The following is a 22296-nucleotide window of genomic DNA, read 5'->3' on the forward strand; positions in this document are numbered from 1 at the left end:
CTCATTGTCATGCATCATGCATCGACAACCACTCCATCGCCAAATGCTATAGATTATTTTCCCCCAAATGCTAAAACTATCTAAGAACTCACCTAGTAGAAGAAAATTGTTATAACTTGAGATACACGTAGTTCAATTTATCTTCATTCTTATGTTGTAAATCCTAACTTTTCATAATAAATTCGTATAATACAGTCTGATTTAACTCATCCTTTAATCTCTGATCGAGATTAGTGGCAGACTCAAATTCTACCTCGAATAAATTCTATACAAATATAGAAATATTCAAACGAAAGCATAATGATCGATGACATACACAAATGAAAGTGATATTCTATGTCTCTTTTATTAATAATTAATCTCTTTAGAGTTCACCAGTTACTCTATTGGTCCCAATTGACAACATTTAGAGCACATAGGAGCTCCAATTGTTATAACTAATAAAAGATATAGTACACAGGTACTCAATTGATCTCAACTGACAACTAATTGAGCATTTAAGGGAATATGGGATATTACACTTAATCATTCAATACAACTCATTTCTTTGGTTATAAAGTACTTAAGTCACTAAATTGTTATAACTTGAGATACACGTAGTTCAATTTATCTTCATTCTTATGTTGTAAATCCTAACTTTTCATAATAAATTCGTATAATACAGTCTGATTTAACTCATCCTTTAATCTCTGATCGAGATTAGTGGCAGACTCAAATTCTACCTCGAATAAATTCTATACAAATCTAGAAATATTCAAACGAAAGCATAATGATCGATGACATACACAAATGAAAGTGATATTCTCATTTCAATATATTCTTGAGATTGTGAATTATGGAATTATAGAATTGAAAGATAATGCAATTAAGGTGCAAGCAACACTTCATCTAACACAAAGAAATACATATGGAAATTGATTATTCTCGAATCATTAATGTGTTGGTCCAAAATCTTTGAGAACATAATTAAAGAAGAAATGGAAAAATGTGTGTGGGAAACACTCGATAAAACATATGGTGGAGGTGATAAGCTTAAGAATATCATATTTCAAACACTAAAACTTTATTTGGGAGTTTGAATAGGAAGAAAGGCAATGACTTTGAAAAAGGAAATGATTAAATGTAAAGAGTTCCAGGAGTTTCAGGAAGGAAACAATCACATTGGATTATATTTCTTCTGCTTTTTGCAACACGTATAACATCACCATGGTGTAGAAGAAGGTGGAGGAAGTTTAGGTGAAAGTTTGTTTATGAAGGGAGGTCAAGATTGTGGTAGAGGTAAAGGTAAGCCAGTGGGTTCTAGAAATAAAACAAAGTTCAAGGACAAAAACAACATAATGTTATGGTTTCAAGCAAATTAACCATTGGAGCTGAGACTATCCAAACAAGTCAGGCAAGAGTAGTTCATCAAATGAAATTCAGAATGATGGTTCTATCATACCCTAAATTTTTCCCCACTTTAAAATAATTCATCTGCATCGTTTCTTATGACCATTTTATTTGATCATAAAACTTCATCTTCATGCATAGGTCATAGTCCATTAATCGAGGATTAAAAGCAATTTTGATTATGTTTGATTCTTCTTGACCAACTCATGCATATCATGCATCATTAAAGGTTTCTTGGTTTGATGCTTATACCACCTTTGATGGAGATATGAGGTTTGATCCCTTTAAAACCAAAATCTCTAATGCTTTTTCCATTTTTGAGGATAAATCATTTTCTTGAAAATTTGGGCTTGGTGTGATTCTTTTCAATATCCATACATCTCCCACACTAAGACATTAATGCATCATTCCTTTTAATTGGAGTTAATCATAAATCCTATGTTAATGTCTTACACATTTCCATTTGAACCAATTAAAGTTATAAATATTGTGATTGGTGTTTGGGAGCTTGGTTTTAGATAGTGACCTAATTATTAAATGAAAGAAACCTTATCTTGAACCACATAACTTTTGGAGATTTACAAAAGAAAAAAAAATTGTGAGTTTGAATTTGTTTGCCTAACTTGGACTTGATGCATTGTGCTTACTTTTTCTTTCTTCTCATTCATGACCAAAGTGGTACAAGAGCATATTTATGTCAATAAGTTTAATGTTAAACTTTTTTATTACAAGCAACCATTAGAATTTACAAGAGTTTTGTACATAAACTTGAAAAAAATGTTAAAAATACTTTAGGGCATAATACAAAGACGATACATAAGGTCTAATTTGACCAAAAGAAAAAAGAGAAAACTCATGGGAAGGACCTAAGGCCTCGAGTTAGGTCTCCAGGTTTTCCAACAATTCCATTTGCTTCACCTCCAAGCAACTTCATCATCCACCTTTTCTTATCATGGAATGTCTCCTCTTTCACTACATAAGTTCCATAACTGTTACAATAAGCATATCCCACAATGAATCAACCAAACCATAAACACACCAAAAGTACAAAGAAATATTTGGCAGCTAGCCTACTCAAGCATTGAAATGAATCACAAAGCATTGGTATAGACTTAAAGAGAGTTATGAGCAAGCCATCACATGCACATATTTTCAACAAACAAGATTACTATGCAACATATATTCTAAACAACAAGATGTCACACCTCTCTCACTCTTGGCAAAATCTCTGCATCCTCACATAACATCTCACATGTCAATCATGTTGTCCCTTTACATCTTCATCATACTTACTTAGCCTTCATGCTTCACCACCCTCTAGTCCAACTCAATACAACACAACACCTACAACATTGAGCAAATATAAAAAGTTAAAAGAAATACAAGAGAGAAGAAAAGTTAATGGCATGGCATTTTTTCAAATAAGTCTCCAATAAAGCAAGAGTAGAAACAAATTTTTTACATCAGTAAAATCAATATTTTACAAAGTGAGGTCATTAACCATGAGGGACGACTTAAGATTCTAGAAGATATCCGTTACACTGCAGACGAAATCAAAAATTAGTCACAGTCCCTGATTTACACCATAATCTCTAATATATCCTTTGAGTAGATCCTTTGGTGAAGGAGAAGAGCAATCTAAAACGCAGCGGAATTTAAAAATTTCTCCTTTAGTGATCCTTACGAATGAGAATGATCAGTGATAGAATCGTAACCTCTTGTGGCGATTGAAACCCTTGATGCAGATCTACGGAGCGATCACAAACGTGGAATGGTGACAACTCCTCTACTCAGTCCACACGAACGGATTCCTTCAATCTCAGTGCTAGCTGCTACAAATGAAGGCTTTGAGTGTGTGTGTGTGTGTGTGTGTGTGTGAGAGAGAGAGAGAGAGAGAGAGAGAAACGGAATTACAACTGCACAAATGCTTCTGCACAAGGGTTCTATTTATAGAACCACTTGTGTGGGCTGCAAGCTAAAAAGCCCACTTAAGTGTATGTGGCCTATATTGTATGATATGCCAAAATTACTTAAGCGTGTGGTACCTTACCATATTTTGTATTCTACATAAGTACATCATACCTTACGATATTCTACAATTCACTTAAGTTCACCGTACCTTTCGGTGTTCCTTAGTTACTCTATCTCTCATCAATCCGTCCTTTTGTGTGTGACCCTGTAGGTTTTCACGACATTAGCAATTATATTAAATCACGTATTTAACATAATAAATAGTAAGCGGTATCTAGCAACACATCACTGTTACCCAAGACACGAAAATATCATGTGATCTGACAAATCCTTTTGTGATAATACTTATGTATACAATTACCCTTTTACCCCTATGTCTATATTGAACCCAAGGCATAGACCGTGTCATCCTTGTCCAGTTCAATATTGGGCCTATAGACATTTATCCTATTACGCAGGATGGGCAAATTCCATCTAGGTCACTCATGTCCCTCAGCATGCTTCGTGGAGTACCCATAAATTGTCTTTATGGTCATCCAGTTACGGACAATGTTTGATCAACAATAAAGCACTCGACTCTACATCTAGGGTCCATGGTGATTTCATGTCGAAGGATGGTATACACCATTATCACCATGAGAATAACTTATGACACTTTGCATAACATTCTATATGGTATTCTCATAGCGGGTCAATCCAGTATAAGTATTACTCTTAATATTCGTACCTATGTTTAAGACTTGATAACTCCTTATCCATGATCCATGAGATGTGGTCATCAGTCTATATACATAACAGTCTTAATTCTTTAATGTTATCCCACTTCACAATAAATCTCGACTGCGGATACTTTAAGAATAGTGTCCTTATGTTTAATGGGATCTCATGATTAAGTCACACTTGATACATTAAACGGACTATCTATTCTAGGGAATTTATTAAACAAACATAATAAAGAAAAAGCCTTTTATTATTAATAAATAATTCGATACAAGTATCAAAAGTATTGGCCTCTAGGGCTTACACCAACAATCTCCCACTAGCACTAGAGCCAATCAGGCATACCCCTAATTCCCATAGATCTAGTATGGCCATCATGCTTCAGTTGTGCAAGAGGCTTTGTTAGTGGGTCATTAATATTGTCAAGTGTAGGTACTCTGCATATTTTTACATCTCCTCTATCTATTATCTCTCGAATGAGGTGATAACGCCTAAGTATATGTTTGGATCGTTGATGAGATCTAGGCTCCTTAGCTTGCGTGATAGCACCATTGTTATCACAATAGAGATCAATGGGATCCACAATGTTATGAACTATGCCAAGTTCACTAATGAACTTTTTGATCCAAACAACTTCCTTTGTTGCACTTGAGGCAACAATATACTCGGCCTCGGTTATAGAATCAGGAACTGTATCTTGCTTTGAACTTTTCCAGCTCACAGCGCCACCGTTTAAGCAAAACACATAACCAGATTGCGATCTAAAGTCATCCTTATCTGTCTGGAAGCTAGCATTGGTGTATCCAATTACAGCAAGCTCTTCCTGACCTCCATATATCAAGAATGAGTCCTTAGTCGGTCTCAAAGACTTAAGGATATTCTTGACAGCTACCCAATGAGCATCCCTGGGATCAAATTGGTACCTACTCGTTGTACTTAAAGCATACGAGACATCCAGTCGAGTACATAACATGACATACATGATAGATCCTATTGCAGATGCATATGGAATCTTGCTCATGCGATCCCTTTCTTCCTTAGTTGAATGGGATTATGTTTTTGATAGACACAGGCCATGTTGCATAGGTATGAATCCTTTCTTGGAATCATGCATATTAAAGTGTCTCAGCACTTTGTCTATGTATGTACTCTGACTTAGGCCAAGTAGTTTTTGTGATCTATATCTATAGATCCTAATTCCTAATATATATGCTACTTCACCTTGGTCCTTCATAAAAAAGCATTTCCTCAACCAAGACTTTACTTGTTGTAGGGTAGGGACATCGTTTCCAATGAATAATATTTCATCTACATATAATACCAGGAAGACGATCATGCTCCCACTAACCTTCTTGTAGACACAAGGCTCATATTCATTCTTGACGAATCCATATTGTTTTACCGTTTCATCAAAACGAAGATTCCAGCTTCTGGAAGCTTGGTTTTATCCATAGATTGATCTTTGTAACTTACATATCTTTTAGGCTTCTTCTGGTATGTCAAATCCTTCAGGTTATGTCATGTACACATCCTTAAGAAGATTCCCATTAAGGAAAGCCGTTTTGAAATCCATCTGCCATATTTCATAATCATGATATGCAACGATAGCAAGTAAAATCCGAACAGATTTAAGCATTGCAACTGGTGAAAAGGTTTCATCATAGTCAACCCCATGAATTTGTTTATATCCTTTTGAAACCAGTCTTACCTTATAGGTATGCACCTTACCATCCATGTCAGTCTTCTTTTTGAAGACCCACTTGCATCCTATAGGGTTAACTCCTACATGAGGCTCTACCAAGGTCCAAACCTGGTTTGTGTACATGGAATCCATTTCAGATTTCATGGCTTCTAGCCACTTCTCAGACTCGGGACCAGTTATGGCCTCTTGGTAGGTCACAGGCTCATCTTGATCCATGAGTAATACATCACCTTGATCAGTTATGAGATATTCATATTTCTCAAGTAGGCGACGTATCCTGCTTGACCTACGTTGGTCTTGTTCTACTTGAGCAGGTTGCTCTTCCACAACTACTTCTATTTCTTGCTCTAATTCCTTCATAGGTGTATCAATGCTTTATGATTCTTGAATTTCTTCAATCTTTACTTTCCTCCCACTTATTCCTTTGGAAATAAAATCCTTTTCTAGGAAAACTCCAGTTAGAGCGACAAACACTTTGCCCTCAGAAGGATTGTAGAAGTAATACCCTCTTGTTTCTTTAGGATACCCCACAAATAAGCATTTGTCAGATTTGGGATCAAGCTTAGTTGAAATTTGTCATTTCACATAAACTTCGCAACCCCAAATCTTCATGTAATACATATGTGGTTTCTTACCACTCCATATCTCATATGGTGTCTTCTCAACCTTTTTGGATGGAACACGGTTAAGTGTGTGAGCTACTGTCAATAGTGCATGTCCCCAAAAGGAGTTTGGAAGATCTGCGTGACTCATCATGGATCAGACCATGTCTAAGAAGGTTTGATTTCTTCTCTCAGATACACCGTTCCATTGGGGTGTTCTAGGAGGAGTAAGTTGGGATAGGATCCCACACTCTTTCAAATGGTCATCAAACTCTAGGCTTAAATACTCACCACCTTGATCTGATCGAAGAGTTTTAATATTCTTACCTAGTTGGTTTTGTACTTCATTCTTGAATTCCTTGAACTTTTAAAAGGACTCTGATTTGTGTTTCATTAAATACACATAACCATATCTACTGAAATCATCAGTAAATGTGATGAAGTACTGAAAACCTCCTCTGGCTGGTATGTTCAGTGGTCCACATACATCAGTATGTATGAGGGCCAAAAGATTATTAGCTCTTTCACCTTTTCCTATGAATGGAGATTTTGTCATCTTTCCAATTAAACAAGATATGCATGTGTCATATGATTCATAATCAAAAGAGTCCAAGAGTCCATTTTGATGGAGTTTGGAAATGTGTTTCTCATTTATGTGTCCTAATCGACAATGCCAAAGGTAAGTTGGATTTAACTCATTAGGTTTCATCCTTTTAGTATTAAACTTATAAATAGGAATTTCAAGATCAAGGACATATAGTCCATTGTTCATTTGTGTAGTAGTATAAAATATATCATTCAAATAAATGGAGCAACAATTGTTCTTTATTATAAATTAAAAATCAAACTTGTCTAAACAAGAAATGAAAATAATATTCCCGCTAATTGCAGGTACAAAATAAAAATTCTCTAACTGAATTATTAAACCACTAGGTAAAGTCAATACATAAGTTCCTACGGCTAAAGCAACAACCTTTGCTTCATTTCCAACTTGTAGGTCAACTTCACCTTTTACCAAATCTCTACTCCTTTTTAGCCCCTGCACATTGGTACAAATGTAAGAACCGCATCCAGTATCTAATACCCATGATGCAGAAGTAGATAAATTAATTTCAATAACAAAAATACCTGAAGTTGAAGTCTCTACTCCATTCTTCTTATCTTCCAGGTACTTTGGGCAGTTTCTCTTCCAGTATTCGGTCTTACCGCAATGGAAGCAGGTGTCTTCCTTTGCCATGCCTCCACTAGGCTTCAAAGCAGCAGCAGTGGGTTTGGGTTTGGCAACTTCCTTGCCTTTCCCTTTATCACCCTGCTTGGTGGGTCTTTTGTTCTGTCTCTTTCCATTTCCGATCATCAGAATGGACTTCCCTTTTGACTTCAGATTATGCTCAGTAGTTCTTAACATGGCTAGTATTTCAGGAAGAGATTTTTCCATATCATTCATATTGAAATTAAGGATAAATTGACTGAATCTATCTGGCAACGATTGCAAGATCAAATCAGTCGCAAGTTCCTTTCTGAGGGGAAACCCCAACCTCTCAAGGTTCTCCACATACCCAATCATCTTGAGCACATGGGGACCTACAGGGTCTCCCTCAGCTAACTTGCCTTGAAAAAGGGATTTTGAAACTTCAAACCTTTCATGTCTTGCCTGCTGTTAATAGAGCATCTTCAGGTGTTCGATCATATCGAACGCTGCCATGTTCTCATGTTGCTTTTGAAACTCTGAGTTCATAGTAGCTAGCATGAGGCAAGCAGTTTCATTGGCATCATCGACATTCTTCTTATAAGCATCTCTTTCTGCCTTAGGTGTAGAACTAGGAGGTTCCTCTTCAGGAACAGGTTTCTCCAAGACATACAACTTTTTATCATGTTTGAGGATAATCCTCAGATTTTGGTGTCAATCAAGAAAATTTGTCCCAGACAATTTTTCCTTATCAAGGATTGATCGTAAAATGTTGTTAGAAGTGTTTGTTGTCATGGTAATCTACATGAAAATAATGAAAATATATGTATCAATAACATATTTAATTAGGCCTTTATTTAAGTATGCTCCCACTATTTTACTCAAAACAAATGACCTTCACCATTTGATTCGGAAAATCCCGTTGGAAGATTTTCTAGTGGGTCGAGATCCACATTTCACTTTGCTTTAAGTCCACGTAGGCGGATTACACAAAACTTGGTTATTTAGGTAGGAACTCCTTCCAATTGTATCTAATACAACTCTCAAATATTTTAGTTGGGTGAATAACTCCTTATTCCAATCCATTACATGGATCATTTCTAACTCTTGCTTCTAAACATACATAATCTTATTATATTTTGTTTAGTTAAGTTTGACCGATTGTTTTAGCAATTGGATATTACAATTATCCCATCGCACCTTACTAATATAGAACATGCACCTCGCGTAGGTGAAACCTACATTATTCGATACTAGTCTTGATGAGTGCTAAAACTTGGAAAGCATAAACTTAATATTTAATTTGAGGGAATTTACAATAATTCTGATCTCACAACTTATTTATCATATAAATCGTTTCTCACATGCATCAACATGCATACAAAATGAAACAGTTATAGCCCCTAGCGCAATTATTCTCCTAAGCCAATGAGAGAACCTAAGATATCCTAATAACGATCTAAGCTTCTCCAAGCAAGATCTTCAAGGGTGTCCTCCTTTGATATTGTATTCTTCTCTTTCATCATAACATTACATTACATAAAAGAAACTCGTTTTATATACGAGGGAGTGAGATGAGAAGAGAAGTTACATTAAGAGATTAAAAGAGAGGCACAACACGCAGGTCATATTTTAAAATCCCAAATAAAAATAAAAGAAAACTAAGGCCATAACTGATCACCACAAGACAATAATAATAAACACATTATAATTATTAATTTAATTTCTATTAATTAAACAAACCAAATTAAATTTCGGCGACCGATCACACTACGCAGAGTTAGCCGGGGGTTCCGCTGCCCGGTCATCGGGCGGTGGTTCAAGGGGGCAGCGCCCCCTTGCGGGGTTGTTAGGGGAAGCACCCCGACGCAAAATTTTAATGAACAATTCATTTGAAATTGACTTTGTTTTTCGCATCAACACTTGATACTTTAAAGCACAACTCTTGCGCAGTCACAACCCTAATCGCATAACCTTTGACAGCACAACCCTTGTACCATCATGAACCCTAATGCACCAATTTCAGACCATCAAACACACCTCGATTGATAATTCAGTATGATTGATCAACACATTATTGCTTCACCATACTAATGTCGGATCAAGAAGCAAATGACCATTGATCGCTCAAAGGAAAACAACCATTAAGTGTTTGAATGAACGAAACAAAAACAATATATCATATATACCGTATTTTGCATCAGGATTACTTATATCATATATATAACTTGATCAATCTCAATTGCGTAACCTATGGACGATCGGTGTATCGCTACTTCACCATACTAACGTCGGATTCCGAAGCATAGTCAACATCAATCATCCAAATCGTACACACATGATGCCAAATTTAATTACTCGTTTATTCTTTGATTCATTCTGTCTTTTAATCATATTAATACAAAAAATACAAAAAATAAACAACTATCAGATGCATGGTTTCGTGAGTGACTATAATACCACTGAAGGAGAATAGCGATCCAAAATGCAGCGGAATTTAAAAATTTCTCCTTTAGTGATCCTTACGAATGGGCATGATCAGTGATAGAATCGTTACCTCTTGTGGTGATTGAAACCTTTCATGCAGATCTACAGAGTGATCACGAACGTTGAATGGTGACAACACCTCTACTCAGTCCACACGAACATATTCCTTCAATCTCAGTGCTAGCTGCAACGAATGAAGGCTTTGAGTGTGTGTGTGTGTGTGTGTGTGTGTGTGTGTGAGAGAGAGAGAGAGAGAGAGAGAGAGAAACGAAATTACAACTGCACAAATGCTTCTGCATAAGGGTTCTATTTATAGAACCACTTATGTGGGGTGCACGCTAAAAAGCTCACTTAAGTGTATGTGACCCATATCTTATGATATGTCAACATCACTTAAGCGTGTGGTACCTTACCATATTTCGTATTCTACTTAAGTACACCGTACCTTATGATGTTCTACAATTCACTTAAGTGCATCGTACCTTACAGTGTTCCTTAGTTACTCTATCTCTCATCAATCTATCTATTTGTGTGTGACCCTCTAGGTTTTTGCGACATTAACAATTATATTAAATCACTTATGTAACATAATAAATAGTGAGTGGTATCTAGCAACACATCACTGTTACCCAAGACACGAAAATGTCATGTGATTTGACAAATCCTTTTGTCATAATACTTATGTGTACAATTACCCTTTTTCCCCTATGTCTATATTGAACACAAGGCATAGACTGTGTCATCCTTGTCCAGTTCAATATTGGGCCCGTAGATATTTATCATGTTACGCAGGATGGGCAAATTCCATCTAGGTCACTCATGTACCTCAACATGCTTTGTGGAGTACCCATAAACTGTCTTTATGGTCATCCAGTTACGAACAATGTTTGATCAGCAATAAAGCACCCGGCTCTACATCTAGGATCCATAATGGTTTCAGGTTAAAGGGTGGTATACACCACTATCACCATGAAAATAACTTATGACACTTTATATAACATTCTATATGGTATTCTCATAGCGGGTCAATCCAGTATAAATATTACTCATAATATTCATACCTATGTTTAAGACTTGATAACTCCTTATCCATGATCCATGAGATGTGATCATCAGTCTATATACATAACAGTCTTAATACTTTAATGGTATCTCACTTCACAACAAATCTCGACTGCGGATACTTTAAGAATAACGTCCTTATGTTTAATGTGATCTCATAATTAAGTCACACTTGATACATTGAACGGACTATCTATTCTAGGGACTTTATTAAACAAACATAATAAAGAAAAAACATTTTATTATGAATAAATAATTCGATACAAGCACCAAAAGTATTGGCCTATAGGGCTTACACCAACATTTGGTCCCCATAAGATCATATTTTTTTATATCCTTAACAGATTGAGAAGGAATCCTCAATCACAGCTCGCTCATTCCCTAACGGATTCACATGCTTCTTAAAATATCTCATAAAAACTTAATACATATTAGTACCCTCATAACTCTCCTATAAATACACCTAATCATTGGGTGATATGGACAAAAATAAAAGCCCAACGAAGCTCTACAGGAATCATTCCACAAAACCCTAAAATTCACCAAAGTTCTCCCTAAAAGTTAACAAAGCTTCACAACGAAGCTCTAAGTAACTTGAACGAAAACCTTTACTACAACAACACGCAAACTTAGAAGAGTAGAGATACATACCAAGGAAAACCATTGCACTCCACTTGGTAGTCGTTTTCGCTTCACCTTTTTCGTGTTGAGTTTTTTTAATTCCATTTCCATGTTTGTGCTTGATGTAACCGAGAAATCAATAATAAAAGTTGGGTTTGGGGATTGTGGGGGATGAAGGGTTTTATTTTATATGATTTCTTGATTGGGTGTTTTTCCTTAATTGCTTTTGCTTGTTACTGTGTCGTTGTTGTCATGTTAATTCAGAGATGTTGTTTAACTTTAGTTTTTTTTATGAGAGAATTTGGGACTGTCATGTGAATAAATTTTCTGTGATAGTCGCTACATAGGTCTTTCGTGTGTTGGATTTTTGTTTGTTTGTTGTGATAAACATGGTTGCAAGTTGGTTTCAGAGATAAAAATGGGAGGGAAGGAAAGACAATCATAGGGAGGGAAACAACGATTGAAAAGAGGAAGACAACTAGGGTTTATGAACCGGGTCTCCTTTTTGTGCGTTTTGGTTTTTATCCAAACCGAGTCCGGGTAACATAACCCCTAGGACTTGAGTTCCCATGTTTTTCTCTAGGCCTCATCACATGCACCCCTGTCCGACCCAAGTTTGTTTTTTTAATTCTTTTTTACACTTGCTTTCTTGGTATAAAAAAAAAGAAATAAGCTAATCATGTTTTTTATAATAAACATTTTTTTAAGATAATAAAATGTCAAGATTTAATTGATCATTTCATTTTTTTTCCTATTTAGTAAAATCAATAAAAAAGGTAAAATTTTAGTTATTAGCCCATTTTCTCTATTTGAAGATTAAATAAAAATAGATAGAGATATATTATTTTTTTAATAATGTTTATTTAGTTTTATTATCACCTTATTTTCTTCATTTAAATTTATAAAAAAAGAACTAAAAATAAAATAAATAAAAAGGATTAAAATCAATTTAGATGTATGAGTTAGGTTTTAATTACATTCTAAAAAAAAATCTTAAGAGTTAGACTTAAAAAGAACTTGGATGTATTTGTGCTTGAGTTGTTTGATCCTTAGTGTTTGTGTGAATGCTTGTATATGGTATTTGATTCAAGATTCATATATGTTTTACACTTAGACTTTTTGATTGATATGATGATGCGAACAAAACCCCTGATCCAACCCTAAGTGACATTTTCAAACTCGATTAAATCAATCCAATATAATTCAAATATTTTCCCGATTAAAACGTAATATTAAAATCTTTTTCTTAACAAACGTGAAAGAAGAGGATTGTTTGAGTCTAGTAATCAGATGGAACCCTCAAATGATTAGTCCTGAGGCGCATGTTTTGGATTAGCCATTCATTCTTTCTTTCGCTATTAAATTACTTAATAAACCTGGACAAAAAAAGGATTGTTGGAGTCTAGCATTCCGATGAAACCCTTGAACAATGATTACAATACTTACGTCTTATTCTTATTGAGCGTTTGTTGTCCATCGAACAAATTTCTTAAAACGCTGAATGAAAAAGGACCATTGGAATCTAGCATTTCGGTGGAATCTCGAATGTTTGATCCCGAGGCTCATGTCTCGTTCTATTAAGCGTTTGTCATTCACTTATAAAACTTTCCACCAATCAGACTCTTTTCTCTCTATCGTGTTATCCTCAAAAACCTTTTCAAAAACGAAAGGTATTTTGTCTCGAGATGATGCAAGACAACTCTTCATCCACTTGAACGTGTGAGTAAGCTAGCTGTCGCAACCTGAAAAATACAGTGCGCGAAAAAAACATTCGGCGAAAGAAAAAGACAGAAGAGTCGCCACCGTGCGTTATTCATCCCAAAGGAGGGAAAGGAAACGCTCGAAGTAAACCTGAAAAAGGAAAGGACAAGACGGGGTCTCGCAACCAAATCTTGGGTTCGGGAGTCGGTTATGCGAAGGGAAGGTATTAGCACCCCTACGCATCCGTAGTACTCTACGGGATCCACTTTTGTAGTTCTTGTCTAAAGGGTGTGAGTTTATCTTGTGCTGTTTACAAAAAAAAAGGGTTAAATGAAAATGAATCGCGCGGATGTCGCATCCACTGCATACGTATCTCATCTGAATATGAGAATCAGAGTCTTCGTAGCTCGGCTGACCTATGGGTTGGGGGATGTGTGCTCGCTAAGACATCGCGTCTTAGGCCTACGTATCTCATTTGGAATGAGAAGCAGAGCAAAACGTAGTTCGGCTAACTATGGGGTTATGGATTGGGTTTTGGACGAATGACGTCACTACGCAATCTACCGGATGCTCGACCTTTGGAGACTTACTCGCCTGTAGTAGAAGGAGTTAACGTGTTGCTTTGGGTTTTAGGGTTTGGGATGCTCGAGGGCAAACAGGCAGTCCTTGATGAAGGAACCGCGCTACCTGCAGGGATACGAACACATACAAAACAAACATGTATAAAGTAAATGTGCCAACAAGGGGCACAGAAGTAAATAAACAAAAGAAAACAAATGCCTCCTATCGAGGTCTTCCAGCTAAGAAAGCGATAAAATGCGGAAAAGAGGTAAAAGTACCACACGGATGAAGATCCGAAGTAACAGCAATTAAAGGAGTAAGAAACCCAGGGACCTCCCAAGCTAATGCCATCAAAGAAAAGTGAGTCAGTACAGGTAATCGGAATGAACCTCCAGGGGGTATCCCACAAATAAAGTGGGAAACCACGCAAGTTATCCCTGCAAAAGTCATGTGAGCCCTCACAAAAACTCAACAAAAGGGTTAGTGAAACACCATAAGCATTTTTTTCATGGATAACAGTATGGTTTCAGAAACCTCAAACCCTGTGGCATACACTTCAAAAATCATGTGATTAAACATTCAAGGCATAGGTTTCACCCATTCATAATACATCACACATTTAGAACATTCAAATTGAAGGCGTAAAATAATGGGAATAGGGCAAACCTGATTGGAGAGCTTGATTGAAATTGAGTTGCACCCGTGAGGCCCTTCAGGGTTTGGAGGCTGCTCTGAATTCTCTGTCAGGTTTCTCTTCAGGTTTTGTCCAGGGTTTTGTTCCAAGGAAACCTCAGAGTATTTTGCTTCTCTCCCTTTTTCTCAAGTGAAGCCTTGGTATTTATAGACTGAATTTCATGGTTTTGTGGGCTCAAATGAGAGAGACCCAAGTCCAAAAAATTTTATTATATTTTATTTATTTATTTTTTATTATTTTTATTTATTTATTTATTTTGTAAAAAAATTATTTTATTTTTTTTCGTTTTTTTTTCATTTTTTTTCCATTTTTTTTTTCGTTTTATTTTTCATTTTTTTTCATTTTTTTTCCGGATCTAATTCTGATTGACATGATGAAATGCAATATGAAATGCATGAATGAGGAGGGCAAATTTTGGGGTGTTACACTAGCGATGTTGCCCGCGAATGTTGATTTGTAAATCCATTATGTCGTGATGCAAACGTTCCCTTATCCACTTGTTTTGGGTAGCAAGTAATGTTTTTCCGTCGATTGAGACAAAAAAACTTTTGATGAAATCGACCAATAAACAAAACATTTTCTACCCTGAATTACAAAGCTTTAAGTTCCTCATTGTACCCGAGGATACGTAGGAGCGAGACCTGCAGTCTCGTCAAGCACCCTAATAAAAAACATTTTTGTGACCCCTTTTCTTTTCTTTTACATATTTCATCATTAGAAGAAAACAATTAACATAAGAAATTTTAACTAAAAGGTTCTCGTTGAGTACAACAGACGTAAGGGGTGCTAATACCTTCCCCTTGCGTAATCGACTCCTAAACTCAAATATGGTTGCGACGACCATGTTCTTTTAAAAATTTTATCAACATTTTATGTTTCCTTCATTGGAATAAATAAAGTTTGGTGGTGACTCTGTTCGAACATATTTTTCGCGAGAGTGCGATACGCTTTGCGAAAGATCATATTTTTCGAGGTATGACAAGTTCCTGCAATGTAGAGGATTTACTTTGCATTTTATCTGCAAAGTGCACTGATGCATGAATCATTGATTATGGGTTATCCTACCATATGAATCCGCATCATGAGTGGTTCAACTCTTTGGTAATTTTGGTTTTATCTATTTAGGTGATGATAAAACTTGTACCATCACTGGAAACGGACAAATTAAAATTGCATTGGATGATGGTGGTGTGCGTACATTGAGTGAGGTGTAATAGCTCGGTCCTCCTGTTTCAACAATCTGGCTAACCCTTCAGGCAATTCACAATCTTCCTCAGCCCCTTCTTCGGCTTGATAGATAGGATTGTCAAAGTCATACTTGGCCATATCAGTGTCGTTAGCAGTGAGATCCGAGTGGTCGGCTCTGCATGATGGAGGATCATGCTTTACCTTAGAATGAGAGATTTTTTTTGAAAGAAAGGAAAAACGAAAAAAGAAACATTGCCATTTTTTTTTGTAAAAGTAAAAAAAACCTGAAAGAAAGAGAACACAAAATTGTTTGCAAAAACCGTCCTTTATTGATGATAAAAATAATTGTGAAACGTAACTAAATGGATGGCCCTACAAATGAGCCGTTACACCTTGGGCAAAGTGTAAGACTTTATTATGCATGTAATAAAGGAAAACAATAAAAATCACTCTTTCAGTAGAGTAACCCGGACGGTTTTTTCAGACGACCAATTGTCGAGCTTTTCTCCCGGGACACACGGGCGAATCCAGCTATCTAAGTCACAGTCGCTGTCAGCCTTGTCTTCATCTGCAGCATTAACGATGTGGGGAGAAACCAAACCCCCGCTAGAGAGAGTACCAGTTTCATTCTTCTGAGATCCCGGAGCATACCCCAATCCAAACTTGTCTTCTTTGATGACTGGCTCCACATATTTGCCCTAGCCTTGGGCATTACCAGCTTTAACCACTTCGACAGCTTGCTTGTATGAAGAGATAGAAGTCCCGACCTTCTCAAACTCGGGTGAAAAGACAACTTTAGGCGCGACCTCATTGATGTTTGTAGTCTCGAAGCCCTGACACAGCATCTCATGCATCTCGCCATCCATCTCTACATACTTAAATGTAGACAGGTGGCTAACAAAAATATCCTCTTCACCACATACAGTGACGATCTGACCTTCTAGTTCATATTTGAGCTTCTGGTGGAGGGTAGAAGTAACAGCACCTGCAGCATGAATCCAAGGCCGACCTAGCAGACAGCTGTAGGCAGGCTGGATATCCATCACATAAAAGGTGCTCTTGAACACCTGCGGTCCAATCTTAACTGGCAACTCAACTTCGCCACAAACAGCTCGCTTAGAGCCATCAAAATCCCTCACAACTAAGTTACTTGGCCTCAGGATGGTGTCATCGCAATCCAACTTCATTAAGGCTTTCTTTGGGAGAACATTCAGAGAAGAGCCTGTATCAACCAAAACATGGGAAAGCATCACCCCTTTGCACTCCATTGTGATATGCAAGGCTTTGTTGTGATTCCTGCCCTCAGATGTCAGGTCATTATCGGTGAAACCTAGCCCCCGGCTAGCGTTTACATTGGAAACTACCGACTTCAGCTGGTTAACAGTTATCTCCGGTGGAACATAGGCCATATTCAGTACTTTCAACAAGGCCGCTCTGTGTGCCTCAGAGCACAGCAATAGTGAGAGAATGGAGATCTTTGAGGGTGTCTGATTTAGCTGGTCGACTACCTTGTAGTCACTTTTCTTGATAATCCTTATAAACTCATCCACTTCCTTCTCGAATGCGGTCTTAGGAGGATCTTCCTCAGTAGTAACCTCTTCGGTGGATACCTGTTTCCCTTTAGCCTTGGCAGCTGCCTCGACTTCAGTATTCGCGCGTAATGTTGATGGTGCAAATAGGCGTCCACTGCGAGTGAAGCCACCAACCCCTCCAACATTGTCTACAGCGGAGCTACCAATGTCAATGTCTTCTTCGTTAACTTTCTGGCCCTGGCAGTAGATATCAGCCCCATAGTGCCACGGGATAGCACTGTCTTTCTCATACGGAACAGGTCCTGGTACCGTGATGGTGATTGGACCAACCAAAGTCGGTTGAGGGTTGTCAGAGTAAATTGCAACTGGTGCTGAACTTTCGATGTTCACCGCTGCTGGTTTTGTACTTTCTGGGAAATATATTGTTGTCGGAGCGAGTCTCTCGGGAACATATATTTCTTCAGGAGTGAAATAAAATGTCACCGTCGATACATCATTCTTCACTGGACGAGCCTGATCGAACTGAAGACAACCTTCATCTATTAGTTTCTGAATACCCCTTCTCAAACTGTCACATCCGTTTTCGGCAACTTGACAATTTCTGCATTCTTCCCCACAGCCCGGGAAAATCTATCCTTTCAGAAGTCGGTCTTTAACCACCAATAGCGAAGTCTTTACCTTAGCCACATCAGAAACCAAATTCAAAGTTTCCCCACTATCAACAGCATTAATCCTCTGCCCGCCGTGAGCCGGCATCGGGTTTTGGATAACATTAGGCACCGGAGCAAAATTGATAGCCTGGGCATCTCTCAAATCTTGTACCTTTAACTAGAGAGCCTTGCAATTATCTGTAGTATGGCCAGGTGCGTTGGAGTGAAAAGCACATCTGGCGTTGACATCATAACCTCTAGGCAAATTATTGGGATCGATTGGTGGGGCCAGAGTTCTCAATGTAACTAGATTCATGTCAATCAGCTTGGGAAGTAATACTGAATAAGGCATTGGGATTGGCTCGATGACCCGGTCCGTCTTCCTTGGACGTTGTTGATAGTGTCTCTGCTGACACGGATTACCTCCTTGTTGTTGATTGTTGTACCTGGGTTGTTGTTGCGGATGATATTGCGGTTGAGGAACAGGTGTTGGAATAGTGACTGCGGCCACTTGATCTTGATAATAATTAGGGCGTCCTCTACCCCTGCCTCTGCTGGCATACACAACGCTTACCTCACCTTCTTTTCTTTGCTGACCGTTACCAGCAAACGGTCTCTTGGGACCTGATGGGTTGGAAACACTATTGTCTTGAATTCGGCCCATCTTCAACAGACTCACGATTCTTTCTCCAGCAATTACTATCTCTGCAAAGCTGATTGACGGGCAAGCAGCCAATCTCTCAATATAATTGCCTTGAAGAGTGTTCATGAACATGTCCGCCATCTCCCTTTCGGACATAGGGGGTTGGACGGACACAACAATCTGTCTCCAACGCTGAGCATACTCTCTAAAGGTTTCCTTGACAGTCTGAGACATACCTTGCAACAAGGTCCGATTTGGAGCCATGTCCAAGTTGTATTGATATTGCTTGATAAAAGCCTCTGCCAAGTCTTTCCAGCTCTTGATGGTAGTACGAGACAAATGAGAATACCATTCACGAGAAGCTCCAGTTAGACTGTCTTCAAAATAGTACATCCACAGCTTTTCATCTTCCGTGTGAGCTCCCAACCTTCCCAAATAAGATTGGAGATGAGTGCGTGGGCAAGAAGCCCCGTTGTATTTCTTAAAAGTAGGGGGTTTGAACTTGTGAGGAATCCTTACTCCCTGAACCAGACCAAGATTTGTGACATCAAAGCCTAAGGAATTTTGAGACTCCAAAGATTTGAGCTTCTCAGCAAGCTCATCCATACGGCGAGTGGTCTCGAGGGCCTCGTCGTGCAAAGAAAATTGATCACACTGATAATCTTCAGTAACGGGGCGCCCGTTAATCCGAATTCCTTGATTCACATCGTACCTTCCGCCAATACCATTCCCAACATTCCCTGTGTTGCCAACATTACCCGGGTTTCCATCAGCATTTGCGTTACCCGCGTTACCAGTGTTCACAGAGTTATCAGCGTTCCCAGGGTTACCAGGGTTTCCCTCAGCATTTAGTATCTCCACCTCAGGCCTCGGTTGCCCAACCAATTCCCTCAGCTTTTCTTGATCTGCTGCCATACCAGTCATCAATGTCATGAACTGATCCATCCTTTCATGCATATCAGCCAGCTCTTTCTGTACTTGGTCCATCGCTAGCTGTGGACGATTTTCCTTTGTCGAGTACATGTGGACTCGCTTGGGACTAATAACTGCCTGATACAGGGAACAAACATTAGACACTGCGGTGACACCTGCAAAACAGACAAGGGTTAATATGCATGGTATGCGATGCACTGCTTGTTCAGTTTTAAGGCACCCCCGTTTTGAAAGGGAATACCCTGCAAATGAATAAGCATGAGATGTTGGATGCAAATATGCAGATGATGTTATGCAATGCAAAGGCATGTCAATCAGAATTGATGGATCCGCTTGAACATCTGTCAGGTTGCACTGCCTGGAGAGAAATTCACTGAGGAATATAATACAAGACCAAAACTCTGCTCCAGAAAACCGGGTTGGTTGGAGGTTAAGGTTTCCTGAATTTAGCCCACCCCTCACTGGTAGGTTCTAAGAATAGAAGTTCGTTAGCTTCAGCCCTTCAGTCGCGAATAATACGTTTACCACTGAAGGTTTGGCATTATTACGGGATAAAAGACCTCCACTGACTCCCCTCAACAGGACATCCTAAAGCAAGTTCCCAGTCTCGGGGTCCTCGGATTGATCAGCGAGAATGCGCCCACCAGAGCTAACATAATCACGTCTCGGAGGAGAGGCCTCGACTGAGTTCTCGGGAAATGGTCACTAGAGTCGACGATTTCTAAAGGAACATCATGTCGTTACGGAACATCCGTAGGACATAATATATCCAAAAGAGACCTCGTCTGGGTGTGGTTCTTCATGAACGACTTAACGTAGCAACATGCCACGCAAGTCTCATGATCATCCACTCTAAAACCTGTGTGTACACTCAAGCCTGGGTAATGGGCTTATCTCTCGTAGAACATCCCATCCCAACAAACAAACAACAGCTCCAACAGCTACAGCAGATGAATGCAAGCAAGTTAGTAAATAAAGGTACAAAAGCATGAACCCAATAAACAGACAAACTGCAAAAGCTAGGAGGGACTCGCTTAGGGAAGATGGACCAACAAGAGGTCAACTTCTTAGTCCCCAGCTAAGTCGCCAGCTGTCGCAACCTGAAAAATACAGTGCGCGAAAAAACAACCGGCAAAAGAAAAAGACAGAAGAGTCGCCACCGTGCGTTATTCATCCCAAAGGAGGGAAAGGAAACGCTCGAAGTAAACCTGAAAAAGGAAAGGACAAGACGGGGTCTCGCAACCAAATCTTGGGTTCGGGAGTCGGTTATGCGAAGGGAAGGTATTAGCACCCCTACGCATCCGTAGTATTCTACGGGATCCACTTTTGTAGTTCTTGTCTAAAGGGTGTGAGTTTATCTTGTGCTGTTTACCAAAAAAAAGGGTTAAATGAAAATGAATCGCGCGGATGTCGCATCCACTGCATACGTATCTCATCTGTATATGAGAATCAGAGTCTTCGTAGCTCGGCTGACCTATGGGTTGGGGGATGTGTGCTCGCTAAGACATCGCGTCTTATGCCTACGTATCTCATCTGGAATGAGAAGTAGAGCAAAACGTAGTTCGGCTAACTATGGGGTTATGGATTGGGTTTTGGACGAACGACGTCACTACGCAATCTACCGGATGCTCGACCTTTGGAGACTTACTCGCCTGTAGTAGAAGGAGTTAACGTGTTGCTTTGGGTTTTAGGGTTTGGGATGCTCGAGGGCAAACAGGAAGTCCTTGATGAAGGAACCGCGCTACCTGCAGGGATACGAACACATACAAAACAAACATGTATAAAGTAAATGTGCCATCAAGGGGCTCAGAAGTAAATAAACAAAAGAAAACAAATTCCTCCTATCGAGGTCTTCCAGCTAAGAAAGCGATAAAATGCGGAAAAGAGGTAAAAGTACCACACGGATGAAGATCCGAAGTAACAGCAATTAAAGGAGTAAGAAACCCAGGGACCTCCCAAGCTAATGCCATCAAAGAAAAGTGAGTCAGTACAGGTAATCGGAATGAACCTCCAGGGGGTATCCCACAAATAAAGTGGGAAACCACGCAAGTTATCCCTGCAAAAGTCATGTGAGCCCTCACAAAAACTCAACAAAAGGGTTAGTGAAACACCATAAGCATTTTTTTCATGGATAACAGTATGGTTTCAGAAACCTCAAACCCTGTGGCATACACTTCAAAAATCATGTGATTAAACATTCAAGGCATAGGTTTCACCCATTCATAATACATCACACATTTAGAACATTCAAATTGAAGGCGTAAAATAATGGGAATAGGGCAAACCTGATTGGAGAGCTTGATTGAAATTGAGTTGCACCCGTGAGGCCCTTCAGGGTTTGGAGGCTGCTCTGAATTCTCTGTCAGGTTTCTCTTCAGGTTTTGTCCAGGGTTTTGTTCCAAGGAAACCTCAGAGTATTTTGCTTCTCTCCCTTTTTCTCAAGTGAAGCCTTGGTATTTATAGACTGAATTTCATGGTTTTGTGGGCTCAAATGAGAGAGACCCAAGTCCAAAAAAATTTATTATATTTTATTTATTTTTTTTTATTATTTTTTTTTTTATTTTGTAAAAAAATTATTATTTTTTTTTTCGTTTTATTTTTCATTTTTTTTCCATTTTTTTTTTCGTTTTTTTTTTCATTTTTTTTCCATTTTT

This window comes from Lathyrus oleraceus, chromosome 7 (assembly GCF_024323335.1).
Source record: "Lathyrus oleraceus cultivar Zhongwan6 chromosome 7, CAAS_Psat_ZW6_1.0, whole genome shotgun sequence".
NCBI classification, from domain to species: domain Eukaryota; kingdom Viridiplantae; phylum Streptophyta; class Magnoliopsida; order Fabales; family Fabaceae; genus Lathyrus; species Lathyrus oleraceus.